Below are 23,483 nucleotides of genomic sequence, written 5' to 3' on the forward strand. Positions count from 1 at the left end.
TCTGTGTTAGTTTAGGTAAGTGGTGTGTTTCTAGAAAACTGTCCATTTCCTCCAGATTCTCAAATTTGTTGGAATACAGTTCTTCATAGTTGGATGTGAAATAGATTTCTTTTTTCCCCCCTAAAACAAAGTTACTGGGTGTGTTGGCATCAAGCCAGGGGAGAAAGCAGGAACATGGAAGGTTTCATAGGCCAGGCCTGGAAGTGCTGTACACCAGTGCTGACCACATTCTGTGGGTTGGAACTCAGTCACATGACTATATTTACCTACAGATGTGTCTGGAATACGTAGCCTACATGCATGCCCCAGATCAAGGGAGAAGGGATTTAGTAAACAACTAGCCTGTCTCTGTCACACCATTGCTTCTTTATATGGGGCAGTCCTTTAGTAAGTCTTGGATCAAGCAACCTAATTCTCAGAAAGTGAATGTGTGGCTGATTGCCTCAATCCAGCATCAACTGCCTCCTTTGTCATGAGACCAGCAGAAATGGACGGTGCCTGACTACTATTACTGAACATTTTGATCAAAGATTCTATAGAAGAATCTATAGAAGAAGATTTTGATCTTTGATCAAAATTGGGAAAATACAGAACCGAATTGCAAATTCTCATGGAATCCAGACTTTCTGGAGCCATTGAGGCTGGATGAACTTCTGAAACTTGTTCTGAGATACTCTTTAAACATTTAACTAAAAATATGCCCTGAAGTCTTCTTTAAATCAAGTGATAGTTTAGCTTAGTTAGTAAAGAATGCCTGCCTTGAGCACTGCGCTCATTTAAGAACTACCCGTCTGGGATCAAACTGACGATAGCAACTTGAAAGGTTAGATAGGAAGCTTAGAAGGCCCAAACCCACTGCCATCAAGTCAATTCTGACTCATATATTAATGGGGGAGGAAAAATTCAGGAAAGGAGGTTGAGAATGGTTGTACAACTCAAAGAATGTAATCAATGTAACTGAATTGTACATGCAGAAATTGTTGAATTGTGCATGTTTTGCTGCATATATTCTCAACAGCAACAAAAATAAATAAATAATAAAAAGTAGCTTATATCTGATTCATCATCTAATTGTTATGCCCTCAGACCCCTACATATTTTTGAAAATCAAAAGCCGGTTCTTTGCTTTTGATGTAGCATTCTTTCTCTGAAATAGATGCTGCAAAGTTTAGTTGCCTGATGAGACAAGAGATTAGAGAAACAGGAAACATCAGAGAACAACACATATATTTCAAAATATCAGATAAAGTGATTGGCTCACAATTGCACAGCTAGTAAGTGACAGAGCTGGATCTAGAATCCAGGACTGCATAAAACAGAGACCTTAACCTCTGCCTTGGGGATTCCCAACCCATGACATCGGGCAAGCCAAGCATCCAGTGGAACTCTAAACCAAACTCACTGCTGTCAAGTTGGATCCAACTCATAGCGACCCCTCCTTGGGTTTCTGAGGCGGTATTACTACAGAAGTAGATTGCCCAACCTTCCTTCCGAGGAGTGACTGGTGGGTTTGAACTACCAACCTTCTGGTTAGCAGTCAAGTGCCTTAGGCACTGTGCCACCAGAGCTCCAGTGGAACTTTAGTGTATCCATATTCTGCTTTGTAGTGTCTGGTCTAGGGACGTTGGGTAGAGATGAAACAGATGAACTCTGAGACCTGAGAGTTTCCAGGAGCCATTAGTGGGGATCTGCAGCCCTGTGCATTTATACTGATTTTTTCCTTCTTGCTTTTCCTCTCTTAAGGTGCTCTGGTGGCACAGTGCCTAAGGCTAATCAGAAGATTGGCGGTTCAAACTCACCAGCCGCTCCACTGCCTTGGAAATCCAATGGGGTCGCTATGAGTCAAAATGACTCGATTGCGGTGTCCCCCCCTCACACACACCTGTCTTTCCACTCATCTCTTCCCACTTATTTCCAAGCAACCTCCTCCTTGTCAATCCCTCCCGTTTTCCAGGACTCCACACTCTATCCGCTATTAACAGACTCAAATCCACATGAACGCTGGGCTGGTGGTAAGTTTACGCTGACAACAAACACCTCATTCACTTAACACTTACTGAGCATGCTGCACTGAGCCCTGTTTTGTGAGCTTTTCAGGGTGACATACTGAAGAGAACATAGTCCTTGGATTGGACAAACTAGGGTTTAAATTCTGGTTCGACTGCTCAAGACCAGAGTGGCTGGTCAAGTAAGTTGAGTTTCCTGGGCTTCTCCGCCCTCATTTCTAAAGTGAGGGAAGTAGAGCCAACCTCGTAGTACTTGTGTTGAGGGTTAAATGCAGCAGGGCCTGCCACAGAGCTGAGTCTTCATCTTCTCACACCCCAGTTTACAGACCTCTTCCATCTGTGTCTCCTTAATGGCCCATGCTCCCACATGTGCTCTGGGCCCCAAGCCCATTTGACTTCTCAGGGCCCTCTCTCCATTATTAACTCTCCTCTTGACGTATCATACTGTCCTCTCTACTGAATCATTCTAATCAACACTCTGATCACTGTTCAAACTTTCCATTTTTTTCAAGAGTTAAAAGCACCCCATGACCACATCATCCCCTTGCCACTGACCTTCTATTTCCTCTCACACTGCTTAAAAGAATTACTCACAAATGTGGTCCCTGCATCTGCTCAGTCCAATAGGGTGTCCACCCTCTACTTCATTAGACTGCTTTTACCAATGGCACCCTTGCCCATGTGATGCTAAACACATGGCTCCTTCTCTGTTTTTATCTTACTTAACACTGAAGTAGCTACAGACTCTATTGATCATGCCTTCCTTTTTGCAACATTCGTGTCTGTTGGTCCCTCCAACCTCTTGGGCACCCCCTTCTCAATCTCTTTTATAAACTCTTGTTTCTCTACTTGTCTTCTTAATGTTGGGGATTCCTGGAAGGTTGGCTCTGAGCCCTCTTTTCTTCTTCTATAATTTCCCCCTAAGTGACTTCATTCATTCCTATGGCTTGACGTGAGATGACATGTGTATGTTGTCAATTGCCAAATGTGTATTAAGTGTGTTTCCTCAGAATGCTAGATTTCCGTGTGGAATATCTTGCCTGATATCTCCAAAGCTGGCTCTTGATCTTGCTTGAAGTCTGCTCCTCTGCAGTCTGTCCCATCTCAGTTCTATAGTGTCTTTATCCTCCCCCTCCCTAATTACCTACAGTCACTCATTTGCCGAGTCCTGTAGTAGCTTCTCTGTCTCTACACTAGTCACAGCCACCTCCCTTTCTTAGATTATTTATAATTGCTTCCTTTCTGATAGCCTCAATCCTGCTCTTAACATTATCGGCAGAGTGATCTTTTAAAAATGTAAAATAAATCATGTCTGAACAGTATACCCGACCTTCTAAACTCTTCACTGGTTTCCCACAGAGGTGGAGCAAAATGCTCAGTTCCTCATGGGGCCCACAGAACACAGCAGAATCTGGCTTTTGTCTGCTCTTCCAACTTTAGCTCAAGACCTTTTCTCACTTGCTCACTGCACTGTAGCCACACTGGTTTTCTTCCTCCAGTTCCTTAATTGTCCTGACTTCTTGGTTTCCTTTGCTCCATGGCTCCTCACCTCATTCCTGCTCATCCTTTTGGTCTCTGCTTAAGTATCATGACCTCAAATCTAATTCCCTTGCTGCTTCTTTTTCACTCCATTGTGGTTGCCATCAAGTCAATGCCAATCCATTGTGACCCCGTGTTTGCAGAGTAGAACTGTTCCATGGGGTTTGCGTGGCTGTGACTTTTCCAAAGCAGATCAGTAGGCTTGTCCTCCAAGGTGCCTCTGAGTGGAATTGACTACCTGCCTTTCAATTATTATCTAGTACTTAGCCATTTGTGCCACCCAGGGACTCCTTCTCTCCATTGTTGTTGTTGCTGTTGTTGTTATGTGCTGTTGAGTCAGACCCGACTCATAGCAACCCCTCCTTGGGTTTCCGAGGCAGTATCTCTACGGAAGTAGATCGCCCAAACTTCCTTCCAAGGAGTGGCTGGTGGGTTTGAACCTCCAGCCTTTTGGTTAGCAGTCAAGTGCCTTAGGCACTAATACTACCTAATTTCTATCAAATGATCTAAATACTATCTAATATCGACTAGCATTCATCATAGTTGGTGATTATACACGTATTTGTAACTTTACTCAAGTAATGTTCATCTCCCTAGTAGACTTTAGACTCTGTGAGGCAGGGACCATGTCTCTTTTGTTCACAGCTGCAGCTCCAATCTTGCACATAGTAGATGCTCAGCAAATAGTTATTGTTCTATAATAGCTAATAGTTGATGAACTCTTATTATGTGCCAAGGGCTCTTCTATGCACTTTGCTTGTCTTGTTTTATTTAATCCTCAGAGCAGCTCTATGAGGTAAGTGCTATCCTCCACTTTACAGATAAATAAAATGAGGCGCAGAGAATTTAAATAATTTGTTCAAAGCCACACAGCTAGGAACTGGTAGAGCCTGGCCCCCAATTCTCTCTCTTTTTTTTTAGTGACCCCCAAACTCTTAGTTTCCTTTCTGTGCTGCCACTGGGGAGTAAATGAACAGTAAACCTTTAAGGAGTGGAAACTGCTTGGTGGTGATTCCCACTCACTTCCCTTGGGACTGAAGATGGGAGGAACTCAGAACCTATAGGCACCCCTTCTTCCTCACACCTCTGAAGCATCCCTCTGTCCCTTCTCCAGATGGTAGGTTAGAGGACGCAGGAGTCCTGGGCAGGTTGGGGGTGGGGAGAGGTCTGTGATGGGGAAATTGATAAGACTTGGAGTCACCTGGAAGGTGGGCCAAGCTGTTGGCGAGAACATGTTCCACTCTGGTCCCAACCCTCATGTCACATCCTCTGTGCATCCTTCCCTTACCCCAGTTGCCCACAACCTCTTTGGGATTGGGTTTTATTCATGCTTGTGTACTCAGATCCTCACACTGTGCTTGGCACTTAGTAGGTTCTTTCATGTTGAATCCATCTGGATCACCCATTGAGTTGGTTACCAGGTTGAGTTGGTTACTTTCGCCTCTGTGTTATCTTCTCAAACAATCAGGACATACCTCCATCATAGTACCTGGCTCACTGCACTTAAGGATTTTGTTCTTTGTCTTCCTCCCCATTTGGATTGCACTTTTGCTATATGAGGAGCTCTGGTGGCGTAGTGCCTAAGGCATTTAACTGCTAACCAGAAGGCTGGCGGTTCAAACCCACTCCTCAGAGGGAAGACTGGGCAATCTATTTCCGTAGTGATACCACCTCAGAAACCCAAGGAGGGGTCGTTATGAGTCGGATCCGACTTGACGGCAGTGAGTTTGGTTCGGTTCGGTTTGTTACATAAATGAATGAAGAATGAATGATTTCCCTGGCCATTTTCCACGAACCTCAGCTTCTGATGGATGCTCTCAAGAAGGTCTGGCTTTGCGGCAGTGCCCCCAAGAGGTGGGGAGGTGGATAACATGTCCTCTACTTGAAAGATCATCAGTGATTGGGGAGCAGAGGATGCCACTCAGGGGAGGTCTAGCTGTTGAGTGTTTCTCTTTGGAAGCCTCCTCAGAGCACACCAGACATATCCCAGCTGTTGTCCAGAGACAGAACGTATGGAGATGAGAAAAATGCAGTTGCTTCTTCAATAGAAAAAATTGCCTCGAGTGTCTGCTAGATGGTTGTCATTTCTTCTATATTTATTTCCTCATTTTTGATACCTACACAGGAGGTATCATTACTCTTACGATGGAGATAAAGAAATGGGAGCTCAGGGGAGTCAAACGTCTTGCCCAAGGTGGATGGAAACTGAAGTGTACCTTCTTATACACTAACAGTGTTTCTTTTCTCAGGAACGAATTATAAATAGGTCAGATTGTGCCCTCTCTCTGACTCTCTCTCAAGCAGATGGCTTTTTGGAGGGCAGTCTTCTTTTTGTGATGAGAGCCTCACTATGACTAAGCAGAGAAAGTTGGAAGACCCATGGGGTTTGCTGTATCTTATTATACACCACCAGGTGGCGCTGTTGTTCCAATAGATGAACCACAAATCCTTTGGCTGTGGAGATCCTATAGGACAGAGTAGAACTGCCCCACAGGGTTTCCAAAGCAGTTCAAACCCACCAGCCACTTCTTGGAAGGAAGATGGGGCAATCTACTTCCGTAGTGATACTGCCTCGGAAACCCAAGGAGGGGTCGCTATGAGTCGGGTTTGACTCAACGGCACATAACAACAACAACAACAACAACAATCTTTAAGGAAGCAGACTGGATTCCAACCAGCCACCTGCGGGTTAGCAGCTGAGAGCTTTAACTACTACTAGGCTACCAGGGTTCCTTGTCCCAGTATGTAGTCTCATGTTATTGGCCTTTCAGAATTCCCCAAAGAAAAAAAGCTTGCCTTCTTGTAATAAGAGCTAGCAGCCTTGAAGTCCTGCCTAAACTGTTTCCGTAAGTCATCTGATTTGAGCCTCAAAACTGCCTAAGGAAGTTGTCATCTCAGTTGGATGGAGGCTCAGAGAATTTAAATAATTGGCGTTAAGTCTCCAGAGATACACATAGAAGAGCCAGGATTTGAAACCAGGTCTGTTTAATCCCAAATCTGAAGCTTGATATACACAGGCCAAGAGGAGAATATGGATTACACAGTTACCTTTCAGCCTCTGTCGTACCTGGCACAGCTAGAGGAGAATTGTGTGGAAAAGGTCTGCATTTCCTGGGGCCAAGTTTTAAGGAGCTAGGGTCCACCAGAGGTTCTGGAGGGAACGTGAGTATCTCTGCCCCACTGAAGGGCACTGTGTCTTTGGCTTTTTCCCACCTCATTGGATTGTCTTGGTAGAAACAGCAGGGTCGTCTTATAGTTATGGGATAATTCAAGTGATGCCTCTGGAAAACAGCATTTGCATCCTCTTGTTTCTGAACTTACAAGACAGCTTTCTTTTCTATTTTACTAATTTTTTAAGGAGATATATGCTGACCTATTGATAGTTGTTGGGTAATTGGATAAATGGAAATAAAAAATTCAATAAAGAGGAGCATAGTGCTGTGTAGGAAAGGGGAGATATAAGAGAGACATTTACCATCTGCCACACTAAGAAGATGAATGTTTCATTAACAAAGTGATTATTCCACCACTGACATTGAGGAGGACGGATGGGAATCTGGCCCAGGTACACTTCCATGAAAGCCTCTGTGTATGTGTGGGATGTTCAAGGAATAGTGAGAGTTCTATTTCAAACAGCCCTGGAAGGGAAGATTTTTCTTCCCATTATGGATGAGGAGGGAACTCGCAACATCATAGTTCAGAGTAGTCTCCTGAGTTGAGTTCCTAGACTCAATCCTGGCTCTTCCATTGACCTGCAGGCCCAGACAGACCTGACACCAATACCTGTGTGCACTTCCAACTACCATAGCTGCCTCACTTACATCCTATTCCTGTGGCCACCTTCTTTGGATCCATAGGATTCCCACGGAAGGGGATGCTTGGGGGCAGGCCCAGATGGGGGCTGAGGAGCTGACCAGGCAAAGATTAGACCTCAGCTGAGTGTTCTAGGGTGCCCTTGGAGGGGTGGGCTTTGGGATCTGTGTCATTAGACCACCTGCTTTGAATCCTTCACATTTCCTGTCTCCTTTCCCCAACCACCTGCATTGCTCATGGTTCCTTGCTCCTGATACCTTTCCCTGGTTCATCAGAAAGCAGTCACTTCAGGTCACGTGTTCCTCCCTTAACCTTCTTTGGCACTGAATCTTCCAATGGGCCTTACTGGTATTCAGGAAGATAGTCTTCCTCCTCCTCCATCAATTTTCCCATATTCTCCTCTTGTAAATAATCGAATAGAAAACATCTTGAAAGAATTGAATGCTTTCTTGGTTTCCCAGAAGAAAACAGGTTCCAAGTTTCTTAAAAGTATGAGAACTGAGTTGGATGCCCCAGGCCTTTGAAAAACTAGTTGCTGTCAACTTGGTCTGACTCATGGCAACCACACTTGTGTCAGAGGAGAACGGCGCTGCGTAGGGGTTTCAATGGCTGTGGCCTTTTGGAAGCAGATCGTCAGCCCTTCTTATGTGGTCCCTCTGGCTGGGTTCAAACATCGAATCTTTTGGATAATAGCCAAGCACTTAAATGTTTGCACCACCTGGGGACTCCTCCAGGCATTTAGATCAAGATAAATGTTGCTTTCTCGTTGGAAATATTCCTGGGGTTCATCCCTGTACAGCCAGCTCCTCCTCTCCCAAATTCCAGGCATCCCATCCTCTCTCCACATACTGGGATCAGTCTGCTTGGAAACCTGGTGAGGGAGAAGTGCGTGCTGGGGTCCGTGACCAACAGTGGAGCAGAACAGGAATTGCTCACCCCTCTCTTGTTCAGCCTGAGCTAGGCATTTCCTAGTTATTATTTTTGATCCTCAAACAACCTTGCAAAGTAGTTACTTTTTCCCTGTTTTGCAGATGAGTTACCACGGTGCTGAGAGGGTAAGTAATTTGCCCGATTTATTCAGTTACTGATGGGCAGAGTTAGAATCAGAATCCAGACTTTAAAACCTTTGTTCTTCCCATTATTCCGTGATGTAGGAGTGCAGGCGTTTGGGACGGGCAGAAACACTATGGAATAGACCGTGTCTTAGTTGCCCATGGCTACCACAGCAAATGATCAGAAGCTTGGTGGTTTACAATAACAGAAGTTTGTTTTATTACAGTCTGGAGGCCAGAGTCCAAAATTAAGAGGGCAGCAGGGCCTGCTCCCTCCAAAGGCTCCTGGAGAATCCCGCCTCGCTCTTCCAGCTTCTGGCGGTTCCTGAAGTTCCAGGGCTTGTGGCTGCATCACTCCAGGCTTCGTCCCCCTCCTCATATGGCCTTCTCCTCTTGTCTATGTGTCTTTTTCTGGGTGTCTTTTGGAAAGACACTTGTCCTTGGATTGAGGGCCCACCTCAGTGAGATCCAGGAAGACCTTGTCTCAAGATCCTTAGCTTAATTACATCTATGTAGACCCTTTTACCCAATAGGTCAGAGTCACCAGTTCTGGGATGTGGACATGCCTTTTTGGGAGCCAATACCCAACTCACTACTGACAGCATGAGGGTCAGGGCTGGGACCAAGGAGAGTGGATACTTAAGGGCACACATTTTTAGTCACTACAAAGAAGAACTCTCTGGTAAGTCAGGGTTAACCAGGGTGGAGCATGCCCCTTGTGGAAACAGTGAATTCCCTTCTTTAGAGGCTGGACCCAGGGAAGACTTGCACAGGGTTGAGGACCTACAATCCTTTTACGGGTCATGCACATGTTTTAAGGTGCTCTGGTAGCATAGTGGAGAAGACATTCGGTTGCTAGCCAGAAGGTCGGTGGTTCAAACTCACCAGCTGCTCTGTGGGAGGAAGATGAGGCTATCTACTTCCGCAAAGATTTACAGCCTTGAAAACTCAACGAGGTTTCACCAAGACTATGAGTCAGAGTTGACTCGATGGCAATGAGTTTGGTTTTGGTTTTTGCACATGTTTTAACTTCTTTTATAATAAGAAAAAAAGAACTTTTGAGTTGAATAAAATATTCCATTAATATATTAATCTCTATACCAATGGAGGGAGCTCTGGTGGCGTAGTGCCTAAGGCACTTGACTGCTAACCGGAAGACTGGTGGTTCAAACCCACCAGCCACTGCTTGGAAGGAAGGTTGGGCAATCTACTTCCGTAGAGATACTGCCTTGGAAACCCAAGGAGGGGTCACTATGAGTCAAATCGACTTGATGCCAGTGAGTTTGGTTTGGTTTTATACCAATGGAGTTTTAAAATGTGTTTGTGTTTGTTTGTTTTTGCTTAGGCATCCTTCATACTCCAACCCTCATAGAATTTCCTTTCTGTCCTGCCATCCTGGAACAAGGGCCCTCCATCTCACAGGATAAAGCTGTCCTACAAGGACACCTAGTCTGGACCACTCACAGCTGGTGCTTGAGGATGGGAACCCCTGGGAGACCTGTTGCTAAGGCCCTCTGAACCGTGTCCCACCCTTTGCAGGCATTTGTTAAAGGCTGTTTTGCTAGCGTTAGCTGCCAGTGAGTCGGACTCTGACTCACGGCTACCCCATGCACAACGGAATGAAATGTTTCCTGGTCTTGCAACATCCCATGATTGGTTGGGGATTGGACTGTTGTGATCCCTAGGATTTTCATGGGCTGATTTTTGGAAACAGATCACTAGGCCTTTCCTTCTAGGCTGTCTCAGTGTGGAAGTTCTGCAGAAACCTGTTCTGCATCATAGCCACATGCAAGCCTCCACTGACAGACAAGTGCTGCCTGTGCCTGAGGTGCATTGGCAACAATAATGCATAGGTCCCTTGGGATAGAGGGAAGAGAACCAACATTTCCTAAAGTCTACTTTCTTCTGGGCACTTTACACTTTATTTACGAGTTCCATTTTACAGATGAAAAAAGTAAACCTTTCACCTATTTTCATCTTACCTACTTTGATCCTGTTGTCAGAAGGGGTTATTCCCTGGAGAAGGATGTCATGTTTGGCAAAGTGGAGGGTCAGTGAAAAAGGGGAAGGCCTTCAATGAGATGGATTGACACAGTGGCTGCAGCAATGGGCTCAGGTATAGCAAGGATCGTGGGGCTGGTGCAGGACCAGGGTGTGTTTCACTCTGTTGTGCGTAGGGTCACTATGAATCAGAGCTAACTAGGAGCTCTGGTGGTGTAGTACCTAAGGCATTTGACTGCTAACCAGAAGGCTGGCAGTTCAAACCCACCAGTTGCTCCTCGGAAGGAAGACTGGGCAATCTACTTCCATAGTGATACCACCTCAGAAACCCAAGGAGAATCTGACTTGAGGGCAGTGATTTTTTTTTTTTTTGGTTTTTAACAACAACAATAAAGTGAGGCTCAGGAAGGTTAAGAAGCTTGCTCAAGTTTCCTATTAATATGTAATAAATAGACACAGATCTACGGGAAATCAGTTCTGTCTGATTCCCAAGCCAAATTTCTTTCTACTGTTTTACACTAAGTTCTTGAAGACTATCTTGAAGAGAAAAAGCATTGGATGGGAGTGTAGGCTAGAGTTGGGATGAGCCTTCCTCTTCTGGATTGCCAGATATCTGGGCCCAAGTGTGACTAGGTTGAAAGGCAAACGGACCTGGAGCTTGGCATGCTGGGAGCCTCATTCTGGCTGAAAGGGGAGAGAACTCTGTGGTGGGAGGGGGATCAGGGTGCGCCTCCTGCTTCTGCATCTGGCTGGCTCTGTGTCCCGGCTCTGGGGAAGGCATTCTCGCTTTCTGGGCTACAGTATTCTCACCAGTGACACAGAGTGGGTGGACATGATCACTAATGTTCCAGGACCGGACTCATCTGTTCTTTGTCCCTTCCACAATTTGTCTACCCAGCCAGCTTGGAAGCCCCTTGAGAGCAAGGAATTAGTCTTTTATCTTGTGTCTCTACATTTACTGTTCTAGGTATCATCTTCAGGACTTCTGTCTCACCAGGTACCACTTGTATTATCATTTACTTAATATTGTCTCTGAATTGCCTTTGTTAAACACTGGTTCTATCCTAAACAATAAAAAATATAAAAACCAGTTCCTGTCACTTGTCAATTCTGACTCATGGCAATCCTATGTGTGTCCGAGTAGAACTGTGTTCCATAGGGTTTTCAATGACTGATTTTTCAGAAGTCAAGTGCCAGGCAATCTGCTCCTGTAAAGATTATAGGCTAGGAAGCCCTGTTGGGCAGTTCTACTCTGTCCCATAGGATCACTGTGAGTCGGAATCAACTCGATGGCACACAACAACAACCTTTTTGGAAGCAGATCCCAAGCTCTCTCTCCTGCGGAGTCACTGCGTGTGTTCGAACAGCCAAACTTTCCGTTAGCAGCTAAGTGCTTAACCATTGTACCACCAGGGCTCTTCAATATTAAGTGGCATGAGCCACTAAGGACTGATCTCTTGAGCTGTGATGGGATTGCAATCTCCATTTTGAAAAATGCTAGCATGGCCGGGGCCTGGTGGTGGGTGGGTACACATTTTTGTAGCTGGGCACTTAGGGAAGGACCCTCTGAGGAACCGAAGCTTGAGCAGAGGCAGCAGAGATGAGATGGAGGGAGCAGTGTGAGATCTGGGAAAGGGAATTTCTGGCAAAGGGAACAGTAAGAGCAAAGACCTGGAGGTAGGACTGCGTTGGGGTGATGTGCTCGGTGTGTGTGTGCTTGCGTTTTATGTGGTCCATGTATTCGAATACAGATAAAAATAATTGCATAGCAATTAGCATAGAAAGTTTCCTTTGTGAACAATATGCATTAGTTCCCTATGGCTGCTGTAACAAATTACCACAAATTAGGGGCTTAAAACAACACAGGTAGGTTCTTTAACAATTTTGGAGGTCAGAAGTCCAAAATGGATCAGTAGGGTTGTGTTCCTTTTAGACCCTCTAAGGGAGGATCCATCTCCTTGCCTTTTCCAACTTCCAGAGGCTGCCCACATTCCTTGGCTCATGGCCCCGTATCACTCCAACATCTGCCTCTGTCATTATATTGGTCTCTTTAACTCTGACTCTTTTGCCTTCTTCTTTTAAAGACCCTCATGATTACATGAGGCCTACCAAGATATTCCAGGGCAATCTCCCTTATTTAAAAGTCAATTGGTTACGCACTCTAATCATATCTACCAAGTCCCTCTTGTTATGTAAGATAACATATTTACAGGCTCTGGGGACTAGGATGTGGACATCTTTTGGGGTCATTTCTCAGCCTACCCCACCATGTAATACCATCTGTGTGGGCCATTGGTGAGCCTACCACTGTTAGGGCAATTCTTCTGCACAATGCTTGGTCCAGTTTGCTGAATGGTTAAAGAAACAAGAGAAGCCCTTTCGCTGTCTTCCTGCAATCATGTCCCTCTTTCTTTGCTCTTCTGGAAATATCATGTTCACTCACATGAGCTACCTGGCTGGAGACAAATGGACCAACACTTGTTGATTTTCAAGGGTCTGCAAACTCCCACCCTGCTCTGCTCCATTCATGGTAGACTTCTTGCACATCAGAGCTGGAAGGAACACTGGCGATCACAGGTCTGATGCCCTCAATGCACAGAGGAGGAAAATCATCTCAACCTCTTTACTTTATGGTTTCATTTGGTGTTTGTTTAATGTACGCAGCTGCTAACTGAAAGGTTGGTGGTTTGAATCCATCCACCCATAGGTGCCTTGGAAGAAAGACCTCGTGATCTACTTCTGAAAAAATTAGCCATTGAAAACCGTATGGAGCATAGTTTTACTCTGACACACATGGGGTCACCATGAGCCAGAACTGATTGGATGCAACTAGTTAACTGGCTAAATAGAACTTATTTTTATTGGATTTACATTCAAAATACATCATCCTCCTTTTCTGATTTTATCTTCAACCAATTGGTGAAGGGCAGGCATCAGCTTTCTCATTTTACAGATGAGGAAATTGAGGCCCACAAAGATTATACAATCTCTTAAAATCTTCTGGCAGTCAGGGAGTAAGATGGCCTAGAATACAAGTATCCTGAGTTCTCTTGGCCCCAAACTCCTTCCATTAGAGTCTCCAGTTTCTCTTTTATTTTTGAGAGCACAAAGTATCTGAAATCTCAGAGGGGAGGAAGCTTTATAGAGACAAAAATCTACTTCATTCTATAGGGGAACATTCTAGGAATCATTATTGTCCAAAAGAATAGGATTGGCTGCTTAGGGAGAAACAGGGAACTGATTCCTTGTCATTGGAAGTTTCTCAGCAGAGCTTATGGGAAATTGCTGAGCTTATTTTAAAGATCATTTTAGAGCTAAAGCTTTGGCCACAGGCTTTGGAGACCCCAGGAGAGCAGATCTCCACCATGATCTCTCACCCGTCTTAAGCCAGCTAACCATAAAGTCTCTGGGGGAGGGGAAGGGGAACAGGAGGATTGAGAAAATGGCGCCTTGGGTCTTACAATGGAGGGGGTGATGTAAACGGAAACCTTGCACAAGGAGTCCTCCCCCATAGGAGATAACAATCAAATTATATACATGTTCAATGGCATTCTAGGGGTCTTAGTGATTTTCATATGAAAACCCAGCTTGGAGTTCTTGGCATCTGTTTCTCCTTTTAGGACAGAAACCAAGAGACTATTTACATATTCTTAGGGCCCTATCACCAATTAAATCTTTTCAGAACCTCAGTCCTCCCTGTCCCCCACCCCTCCCAACTCTCTTTACATTTGGGATTAAATTTCTTGGCAGACGGTGGTTGCCGCTCTTTGGTGATTTATTTATTCAGTTGGATTAGTTTGCATCTCTAGCCTGTGCATCTTGGGCCTCTGGCGTCCACCTTCTGATCATGCATGGGGAAGTGACCCTGCTTGGGGACCTTCCCCAAACTCAACCGTGGGGCAGGCCAGGCCAGGGGCGCATTCCTTCAGGCGCCGCGTGGCCTATCAGTGTCATCCTTCCGCACCCGCCCACCTGTCCCTCCCCCTTCCTCCCAGGGATGAGGGAGCACAGCTGGGTGACTTCACCAGGAATGCACTGGGGCCTGTGCAGGAGCCCAGAAGGAGCAGAAATAAGATGTCACTGGGAGCAACTGGACAGTCTGTATCATCCTTTGCCGTGAAGACAATCTGATCCTCCAGGGACTGAGCAATCTGCAGAAATGCCTGAGAAAATTCTATCTGTTGGAATGTGCCTTCTAGCTCCACACTCCTTTGGCCTCCTGGCTCATGCCTCTGCCTCTGGGTTTCCATTCTCAGGAGGCAGCTTAGAAGAGGGTAAGGGAGCACAGCCTTTGCGCCAGCATGGGCTCCATCACTGTCCCTGTTCCTGACCAGCTCCACGACCTTGGGTACATCATGCAACATTCTAAGCCTCCCATGTAATGTCTGAAAAACAAGACAAACAATAGACCCTACGTCAAGGCAATGGATGGACTCCTATGGAGCTCCCAGCACTGGTCCAGGGGCATAGTTGTTAGGTGCTGTGGAATTGATTCTGACTCATAGTGATCCTATGTGACAGAGTAGAACTGCCACATTGGGTTTTGTTGGCTGTCATCTTTGCGGAGGCAGATCATCACCAGGTCTTTCTTCTGCAGCACTGCTGGGTAGGTTAAAACTGCCAGCCTTCATGTTAATAATCCAGCACAGACCATTTGTGCTACCTAGGAACCTAGGGACAGAATAGCTGTTAGTTATTAGTAAGTTGCAATCTTAGATGAGTGAGTTGTGATCTTAGAACTCTAGGTAGAGAATCATGAATGAGACATTCTATTTAATTCAATAGATCATTGAGTCTTGACTTTGTGTCTTGACTATGCTAAGTGCTGGGGAATCAAAGTCGAGGCAGATGTGACCTTTGTCCAGCTGTTTTAACCTCATGGAGGCTTGGATGACTTAGCTATTGAGATGCTACACATGACAATGCAGTTGTTGATTTTGGAGAAGATAATGTATGAAAAGAATCAAGCACAGAGACCGTAGTGTGCTCCATGCGTTGGAGCTATTACCATTCCTCCTGTTAATATACTAATCTACTAGTAATATAGCCATAAGACACAATTCCTGTAACTCGAGCAGCTCAGTTTTGAGTGGGTGAGATGTGTTTATAAATAAAGAAACAGAGTAATGCTCTAAGTGACCATCTATAGCACAGTGGATTCTGGACTCAGACTGCTTGGGTTCAAGACCTCCTTGCCCACTCACTAGCTGTGTGCTCTTGAGTGAGGTACTTCACGTTCCCATGCCTATTTTTCCATGTATAAAATGTGGATGAATACTTACCTTGAAGGGTTGTTGTGAGGAATAAATGAATTAGTATATGTAAAATAGTGCCTACCCCATGGTAAACTCTATTGAAACATTGTCTTCAACTGTCATTCTTCTTGTTGTGTGTCATAGAGTTGATTCTGACTCATAGTGACCTTATAGGACAGAGTAGAACTGCCCCATAGGGTTTCCTAGGCTGTAACCTTTATGGGAGCACATCTCCAGGTCTTCTCTCCCATGGAGCTGCTGTTGGGTTTGAACCACTGATCTTTGGGCTAACGGCCTATTCTTAACTTTTGTACTATCAGGACTCCTTCAACTATCTTTAGGAAGCAATTAATACTGTGAGGCATGAAGGACATCATCTTAGAAGAAGTGACATTGGTGCTGAGCTTTGAGGTCAAGAAAAAAATGTTCCAGGTCTAGGGTGAAGCAGGAGATGGGCTTTCCAGATAGAGGGAACAGCCAGAGCAGGAAAATTAAAAGAATGAAGATCCATGCCAATGACTGGAGTATAAGGCGTGAAAGAAGACGGGGCAAGAAAAAAGGACTGGGTCCAATCATTAAGGAGTTGTACTTCAAAGGAAGTCCCTCTGTGGCACAAACTGTTAATGCACTCAGCTGGTAACTGAAAAGTTGGACATTTGAATCTACCCAGAAACACTTCAGAAGAAAGGCCTCATGCTCTACAATTGAAAAATCAGCCACTGAAAACCCTATGGAATACAATTCTACTCTGACACACACACGGTTGGCATGAGTTGGACTCAACTTGATGGCAACTAGTTAACTCGTTGTGCCATGGAAAGGAGGTGGGATTCTTTCTCCTGGAGATGGGCACGAACCTGTGATTTGGAGAGTGCTTGGCAGCAGCAGGACTCTCCCTCCTGGCTGAAAATTCATGTTTCCTGGGGTGTTTTTAAAAATACTAATGTTAGGGTTCTGCTCTTGACCAAGTAAATCTGACAGGAGGGGACCCGGGTATCATCTAGTCATTCCACCCAAGTTGGAGAGCCCTGTATTGGAGGGAGAGAGGCAGCTGGAGGCCATAACAATGTCTAATGTAACTTAGGGGGTTAAAACTTGAACCAGAACAATGGAAGGACAATGTGTGTGTGTGAGAGAGAGGTTTTATGAGCTATTTTGGCAAGGGGGATGGAAAGGGTTCTTGGCTGGGAACTGATCATCTTGTCCCTGGAGGCCAAGGGCTACGGACCCTGTTCAGATGCAGGAGCCTAGTCTTGCTGTCAAGATCCAGCAGTCTCTGGCCTGTGCATTCTGACAAGTGAACACAAATGTGAGCTAAGCCAGAAGGAGTCCTGCCTTCTCCCCAATTGATGAGGCTGTAACCCCATCCTCCTCTTCTGCAGATAGTGCTAATTAACCAGACTCTTCCCCTTGGCAGGCACTGATGTCACTGGTTAGTTGTCCACTAGGGTGGGCTGGGCCTGGGTGGGTGTGGGCTTAGGGGCGGGCTTGCTAGCCTTTGAAATTAGAACCAATTGTTTGTAATAATGTTAAATTTTAAAATTCATTTCTCATGTTGGTACTCTGGCAAAAAATTCTCCAGCAGGGCAGGCAGCCTGCTCTTGGGCCTCCAGGGCCGGGCAGCCCAGCTCCTGAGCGTTAGTCTAATCCCCTTTCGCTTTCAAGGCCCACAGACACCCACTATTCACATGACATCATGGCTCCAAGATTCCCTGCCCTGGTGGCTCCTGAGTCACTTAGCCTGGGGCTCTGCTCTGTGAGGAGGCCAAGCTGTGGATGTGCCTGCTGTTGCTGTCCTGTGGTCCCTGGGGCTTTCTCTGTTTCCCTTTCCCATTTGCCAAAAGGCCCTTTATGTCTTCACAGCTACAGTCTGGAAGCACATGTGTGTATGTGTGTGTGTTTAAAGATGCACAATCATGGTTTTCCAAAGCACCCCCATGAGAAATGAATGGAGAATGTCACTGAGGGTAAATAAAGTGTGGAAGTGAATCAGGAGAGGTGGGATGACCCCTCACTCACTTGGGTAAATCACCTCTTGTCTTTGGGCCTCAGTTTCCCCCATATGCAAATTAAGAGGTCAGCTGGTCTTGTGCTTCCTGTCTGTTCTACCATGTTATGACTTCTGGAGGATGAGTTTTTAGCCAGTGATTGGATCTAGGACCTTTATAGGGCTCTTCTAGAGGTAAAGTGTGGGGAGGGGTCTGGCTCCTTAGGAAAACACCCAAGGAACCCTGCACAAAGAATGGGGGGGAGAAAGAGAACCAACATTTGTTGCATATTGATTGTATATCACATACTGCCTGAGGCTCCTTGACATGTTGACTTCTTGTACCCTGTAAGGTGGGTGTTGGAAGCTGTTTGGTTTAGATGGGGGAGGTAAGAAACTTGCCCAAGTGAAGGAAGTGGAATAGAGCCATATTAATAGTAAGAGTAGTAATAGCCCACCCACTGCTATTGAGTCAATTCTAACTCATAGTGACCCTCATTGGGTTTCCAAGGCTGTAAATCTTTTTGGAAGCAGTTTCCCTCATCTTTCTCCCATGGAGAAGCTGGTGGGTTTGAACCACTGACCTTCTGGTTAGCAGTCAATTCTCTTACCCACCACACCACCAGAGCTCCTTAGTAGGAATAACAGCAGTAGTAATAATACGAGCTTGTGGACGCTGAGTGTTTATGTTCCAGGCTCTGTTGCGATGATCTCATTAACTCACAACCTGTAAGGTTGGCACTATTAAGACAGCCATTTACAGATAAGGAACCTGAAGCTCTGAGAGGATCCTGGCTTAAGACAGAGCAGCTGGTCCGTGGCAGTGATCTGCATCCCAGCTTCTTTGACTTCAAGCTGTGCTGCACTTTTTACTCCACGAGCAAGAATAAGGACAGGCTGAGACCTGGAAAGAACCTAATCGGAAGGTGGCAGAGTATTCCCCACTTGCCAACTGTGGGCCTGTCTTTTAGGGGAAAATTGTATCTCTTATAACCAATTGCTGAAGAGTTGATTCCAACTCATGGTGACCCCGAGCGTGTCAAAGTACAACTGTGCTCCATGGAATTTTCCAGGGCTTTGAACCAGTTCATTCTGGTTTGACCCCCACCCCAGCCTGCTGAGAATTTTCATTCCGACCCCAATAGACTGAATCAGAATCTGCATTTTAGCAAGATTCCCAGGTGACTCTGAATTAGTCAGTCTGGGGCGGAAGTGCAGATTTTCAGCAGGGAGATCAAACCAGAGTGAATCAATTTGAAGCCCTGGTTTGAACGGCCAACCCTTAGGTTAGCAGCCCAGTATTTAACCGTTTACACCACCCAGGGCCTCTCTATCTCTCATAGTCCTTGTTTAAGGGGCAGCCATATAGGTTACTGATGTATTCTGTGCCCTCACCCCAACCTTTCAGCCCCACAGGATTAGACCAGGGGACTGGAAGCAATAGCATCCGATATAGAGGCTTTTAGGACCTAGGATGTGGATCCCTCTCTTCCTCCTGCCTCCTTTACTCTCTCCCTTATTCCTTTCTTTTTTCCTTTCTCTCTCTCTCTCCCTCCTTCCCTTTTTCTTTCCTTTCTCAGGGAAAATTAAAGAAGGTAATAATCAAAACATGGACCCACTTTTGCTTTCTGTTTAAAACAAACGTCTCTCCCTGAAGCCCCATCTTTCACAAATGAATTCTCAGGACTTAGATATCCTCCTTTAAGAGAAGGATGTTAATGAGTGAAACTACACTCATTTTAGCAACAAAACATCACAATCCACCTTTGTGAGAAGCAGCACCCACAGACAGCCCTTTAATGTTCATCCTGAAATGAAACTGTGAGCCCAATGACACTCAGTGGGCCACATGTGGGCTATGGGGTGGCTTGCTCATCTTGGCTTCACATAGTTTAGGTAGAATTCACTTGGTGACTTTGGTCTGAGTCCCCAGGAGCACCCACCCCACCCAGCTGTTTGGAGAGTGAGAAATCAGCCTATCTACAAACTGTAAGTGGTTTCATATTCCCTTCTGCCCAAATGAGGGGATTCAGGCTTTTAAACTCCCTCCCCTCCTGGGCACCCATGGCATCACCATGAGTGCATTGGAACCAGCTGCAGACAGCTGCCAAGAGCCCAGGCGCTTGCCCGGGGGTGGCTTCCCCGGCTCTGCAACTTCTGTTCCAGAGCTGAGTCCTGGCTCCAGTTTCTCTGTCTGTTCTGGCCCTTCTCCGGCTGGCAGCCTGATTCTGTCCTTTCTGGCTCCCTGATTGGCACCTGGCCCTGTGGACTGCCTTGATCTTACCGTCACTTGTGGCTTCTGATAAGAGAGGTTCTCCCGCCAGCACACTGAAGCCCTGGCAGAACACCCCCTACAAGGGCAAGGGGTTTACATGACACTGGCCTGACCCTGTTTTGTGGTTGGTCAGGCTAGACACAGGTTCAGACAGAGGGTCACCAGCACAGGGATTCGAAACATGGGCTTCAGAGTTAGAGAGAGCTGGGTCTAATGCCAACCTCCCGTTTGTTAGGTGTGTGACCTTAAGCAAGCCATGTAACCTCTCTAAGTCTCAGCTCCCTTGTCTATAGAATGAGGATGGTGAGCTCTACCTTACAGAGGTGTTCAAAGAGTCAAAGCAGAGAGGAGTTAGCACAAGGCTGGGACACAGAAAGCATTTAATCAATGAACGTTGGTTATTCTTATTACAATGGGAACTTTGGAGCATATCAGTGTGTGGGGTGGTGGGACTAATACAGAAAATGCTATTTCCATAGCATTGTGCATTTAAATTTCATTTCATTATTATTATTTAACTTTTTATTCTGATTTGCGTGAAAGTTTGCAGGGCAAATTTGTTTTCCATTCAACAGTTCATACAGACTTTGTTTCGTGACATTGATTGCAGTCCCCACAACTCTCTTCCTGCTTCTTCCCAATGGTTACCTTTTCCTCTCTCTTCTTCTTTCCTATGCATTCCTGCCTTCTAGGCTTGGTCCCTATGCAAATGCTGCCCTTCTGATCTCCCAGGGTTGATTGTTCTAAGGAGTGTACCTCCCTGGTGTAATTGTTCACCTTGTGGAAATGTCTATTGTTTAGCTGCAAGTTAAGCCACAGGAGTGAGTTTAACTTTAGGCCTGAAGAGTGACTAGGGGCCACAGTCTCAGGGCTTTTACCAGTGTCCATCAGATCAGTAATGATTTTGAGTTTTGTTCCCCATTTTTCTCCCACCCTATCCAGGATCTCCAGTTTTGATCCCTTTCTGGGTGGTTGTCAGTGAAGGCTGGGCACCATCTGTTTCTTCTGGTCTCAGGGTTCCCATGGTCCACTAGTCCCTTGTTGGGCTAATTGTTTCCATGTGTCTTTGATTTTCTTCACTCTTCTTTGCTGCTCTGGACGAGGAGAGACAAATTGTTGCATCTAGATGGCCACTCGTAAGCTTTTAAGCCCCAGTCGCCACTCACCAAAGTAGGATGTAGAACAATGTTTTTGTGTAGTATGCTATGGCTATTGAGTGTGATGTCCCCTGTGACCACGGTTCTGAGCTCACCGGTCCAGCGACTTACTTCCTCAAGGAGTTTGTCAGTGGCTAAAAAGTTACCATAACTTTGTTGCCTGTTAGCTCTATTATATAATATACATGAACATTTATAGCATATACAAATATGTATGTAGACATACTGTCCACTAAACCTATATATAGTCATGGATATTTTCTCATCTGCCTACCCATACCTAATTATCTTCCTCTCTACCTATACATCCAACTGTCGATTAATATTTGCTATTACTGATAATGTATTATTGTGTATGTAATAATATTTAATCTTTGTCATTTGTGCCTCTTGTGCTCCTCTCCTTGTCTTCCTTTCCTTCAGTGATATTGTGCTTGTCACACTGACAACCACTCAGAAAGGGATCAAAATTGGAGATCCTGGATAGAGTGGGAGAAAAGTGTGGAACAAAACTCAAGCTTTTGTTATGTTGCCTTTCTCTTCACCAAATCAATACATGCCTCTTACCCAGCTAGAAATTTTCCTTCCTTCCCCTCCCACCGCCGGAAACCAACAACAAAAGTTTCCTTGTGTGTGTAAACCTTTCTTTGACTTTTTATAATAGCGGACTCATACAGTATTTGTCCTGTGATTGACTTATTTCATTCAGCATGATGTCCTCCAAGTTCATCTACGTTATGAGGTGTTTTGCAGACTCATCATTCTTCTTTAATGTTGTATAGTACTCCATCATGTGTATGGAGGATAGTTTGGTTATCCGTTCATCTGTTGATGGACACTTAGGTTATTTCCATCTCTTTGCTATTGTGAATAGTGTTGTGATGAACATGGGTGTGCTAGTCTTGTGGATTTAAAAAGCTGTTGTTAGTTGCTGTTGAGTCAGCCCCAACTCCTGGTGACCTCATACACCACATCAGACTATACGATCCATAGGGTTTTCACTGGCTGACTTTCAGAAGTAGACCTCCAGGCCTTCTTTCCTAGTCTGTCTCAGTCTGGAAACTGCACCAAAATGCATTCAGCATCCCAGCAACACTGAAGATGAGGGGTGGCTGTGCTTGAGGTACACTGACAAATAATCTGAATGTTAAAGGAGATGTTACAATACTCCTGATTCACAGATGAGAAAACCGAGGCATAGGGAGAAATGAGGACACTCAGCACCACATAGACAGCAAGTGGAGAAGCCCCGACTGGAACGCGGGTCTTCTGACTCCCAGTTCTGGAAAGCAACGGAGGCGGCTGCTTTGATCTGCAGGAGCTGCTCCCTGCCGGCCCCTCCTCCGGAGCATGGCTGTCAGGCCAAGCAGGAGGAATTCTAGCGGCTGGCTTGGGCTCAGCTTCAGGAGCGTCTTGAGAAGTCGTGCCTGAGTCCTCTGTACCTGACTCATCATCTCCCCGTCTCCAGGAGTGTCAGAGAAGAGCTGCCTTAATCCCTCCTGTCCTCAGTCCCAGGCTTTCATTTGTCAAACTAAAAATATTCCCTCCGGGAACCTCCTTCTGCCAGAGGCTGAAGGAGGTACAAGGGGACTGGCGTTTCAGTGTCGCTTCCTGACAGCCCCTCATCATTGTTCATCAGCCAGGGAAACAGAGATGGGGCAGCCTGAGCAAGGGGCCTCTGTCATTCTTGGGCCAGGGCCAGCCCACTCACCTTTCTCCTCCTGTAGGCAGGGGTCCTTTTTTCCTCTCTCAAGGCTCCAGACAATAGCCTCTCAGCCTGACATCCAGCCTTGCCCCAGTCCCTTGGGGCTGAGTTGTGATTCATGCCAGGAGAGGACTGTGAATGCCAAGTTCATTTCCTTTGCAGCCGGAGGGGAGGGTGGGCTGGCACAGTTCGTACTTGTCTGCAGGGTTAGTTTACCGATAAAGGGATGTAGAGCATGAAGGTGAAGAAAAAACCAAATCATCCTGGCTTACTAAGTAAAACACACAGAACTGGGGCTCCCCAACTAGTACAATGGCAACATTGGGAAGTCATCAATGTTTGTCTTCTGTTTCTTTATTCATTCTGTCACTCCTGGCAGCCTTTGGTACTCAGGGCTAGTCCAGAGGGTCCATGACCTTGACTTGGCTTGAAACCTTGGCTCTCAGCCATAGAGCTGCCTGTCATCAGGGTCCTCATGACTTGGTGGAAATAGGGCATGGAGAACCCAAAGAACATGGACTCTGGATCCAGGCTTGGCTTTAAACACTGGCTCTATCAACCAACTGGGTATGTAAGCTTGAGTATATAACCTCACCTCTGAGCCTCAGTTTCCTCTTCTGTATCAGTGGGTAATAATACCCATCACACTGGGCTACTGTGAACATTAAATAAGATGATGAATATAAAGTGAAT

This window comes from Orycteropus afer, unplaced genomic scaffold (assembly GCF_000298275.1).
Source record: "Orycteropus afer afer isolate SDZICR_OR568_19922 unplaced genomic scaffold, OryAfe1.0 scaffold00249, whole genome shotgun sequence".
Classification (NCBI taxonomy): domain Eukaryota; kingdom Metazoa; phylum Chordata; class Mammalia; order Tubulidentata; family Orycteropodidae; genus Orycteropus; species Orycteropus afer.